The sequence below is a fragment of the Pseudopipra pipra genome, chromosome Z (assembly GCF_036250125.1).
Source record: "Pseudopipra pipra isolate bDixPip1 chromosome Z, bDixPip1.hap1, whole genome shotgun sequence".
Classification (NCBI taxonomy): Eukaryota; Metazoa; Chordata; class Aves; order Passeriformes; family Pipridae; genus Pseudopipra; species Pseudopipra pipra.
The window spans coordinates 30,384,368-30,386,595 of record NC_087581.1 but is presented as its reverse complement, the minus strand read 5'-3'; the positions used below and the strand labels follow the sequence as shown (position 1 = coordinate 30,386,595).

Genomic DNA, 2,228 nt, shown 5'->3' with positions numbered 1-2,228 from the left:
AGACTTGACACCAGATAAAAATAAACCATATTATATCTTTGCTTTGTTGACAGAGGGAAGGATGCACTTTGATCTCTGTTACCTATGTGTCAATAATGCTGGTCCTTGTTTACAGTGAACAATGTTTGTCCTGGTATGTTTGCAAGCAGAACCTGTCCGTGGGGACAGAAATGTCAAGGAAGTGCCATTTGACAAGGGATGTGCCTGACACCTCCTGTCAAATGCCATGCCAAGCACATGGCTTGGGTTTAATCTAAAACCTGAGTTAGGCGAAAGATTTGTTCAAATCTGTGTACACTTGTTAATGAGTGACTGGGATTGAGTGTCCTGTAGCTGCAGCTACACTTTGGGTGCCAGCTGACAGTGATAGCCTTTTCTACAGGAGGAGAGGGCAGTGCAGCAGCCAGCAGCGTTTTGTTTCTTCAGCCTCTGCAGAAGTGTGCCTCCAAGAAGGTATCTAGAAATAAAAGTGTGGTTAACAAAACCACTGAGTTGAGAGCCATGTTGTGGAGACTGTAGTGACATGATAGGGAGCATAGGCTTCATAATTAAGGCAGCTAATACTGAAGAATAGGAGTGAGAGATCACTCAGATCTGACCTAGCAGTTATTTTATTGCATTCTAATCAGTAAATTTGGGGGTAGCAAATATTTAATAAGTACAGATGGATTGGCGGTCAATATTAAATACTACATTTAAGATTTGGGATACAAATATTATTGTTCATGCTTGCTATACGTGTCTTAAATGTTTTATGCATGCAAAACAATGTCACTTACCAACCCATTGATGTCTGGTGTCCTGTTCGGATCCCTCAGCCTTGGGGTATAACTGTGAGAGGTGTCCCTGCTCAGGAAGAGATGACTGCCATGCAGACAGATGCTGTGGAGGGAGAGCTCAACGGGCCCTGATGGGTGCAGGTCATCATCATCATGGCCAGTCTTTGCGAACGAAGATTTGGGAAAGGTCTTTACCCTTCTTTTTAGGTGAGACACAGTGTGCGCTGAACCGAGCCCACCCTTTAATCCTAAGGTTCATCTGCTGGGGCAGAGCGAGCTTGGACGGTGGCAGCGAGGTCCTCAGGACGTAGGTTTGTTTAGAGTGACCTTTTCTTAGATGGATGGCCTTACAGGGCTGACGAGCTCCATCTGCCTGGGGAAGTCCCCTGACTGGGAATCGAACCCTGGCCGTGGCAGTAAGAGTGCCACATCCTAACCACTAGACCACCAGGGGGCCCCAGATGGGTGCAGCTATTTATAGTGTAAAGTGCTTGATTTGTAGTCAAATTCTCTACAGTGCTAACGCAGTTTTGTCCACTTATCAGCCTAGTCTCTACCCAAATCATTTACTTGTGTGTTGTTCAGTGCTGCACTGTTGCTGACAGCCTCACACAACAGGATTGACTTTGATCTGGCCTACATGCTGAACACAATCCTAAACATCCACATCCAGTGGTCAGATTATGTGACCAATACATCTGTTTTAGAACAAGCAGCAGTCACAAACATTGAGGCCATGTTGCTGAGAATTCAGCTGCGCTGGGCAGGGCACGTCTCAAGGATGAAGGACCACCGCCTCCCTAAGATCCTGCTTTACGGTGAACTTGCCTCTGGATGCCACAAGAGAGGAGCCCTGAAGAGAAGATACAAGGACTCCCTGAAACAACATCTCAGCCTCGGCCACATTGATCATCATAACTGGTCTACTCTGGCCTCAAATTGAGAGGCCTGGAGACACACCATCTATAACACTGCCGTTTCCTTTGAGAACGCACACAGGATCACTCTCGAGGAGAACAGACAAAGCAGAAAGAATCGTATCCTGCTGAATACACCACCTAAGGAGTCTTTCTGCTGTGCCTTTTGCAATTGGATATGTCTATCTCGTATTGGCCTCATAAGTCACCAGTGTGCCTGTAAAAAATGTGGATACAGCCTTCCTAAATCTTCGTTCGCGAAGCCTAGCCATGACATGCTGAACATCTGCCTGGACGAAAGTTCAGTTAGTTCAAATAGGAGGAGAGCATCCATTACAGCTAATGAAGAAGACAGTGGAGTTATTGAAGCCAATTCACCCTTTTGATGCTACTTCTTGAAACTTCTTGCAGCTTCTCACAGTTCAAGAATAGTCTTCAGATATGGTAGCAAGGTCAGAGCACAGAAATGCAGTTTACTTCACAGCACATGTGAGTACATTGCAGGGCTTCACAAAACAGGAGCTTTTGAAGC

At 45.8% G+C, this 2,228-nt stretch overlaps 1 non-coding gene across 1 annotated transcript; it reads right to left on the bottom strand.

Moving 5' to 3' along the window:
• Positions 1 to 1,161: 1,161 nt before the first annotated feature.
• On the bottom strand, positions 1,162 to 1,233 carry TRNAK-CUU (transfer RNA lysine (anticodon CUU)). The gene has a single exon. It is a non-coding gene; the product is annotated as a tRNA-Lys (tRNA).
• Between the last annotated feature and the right edge of the window lie 995 nt (positions 1,234 to 2,228).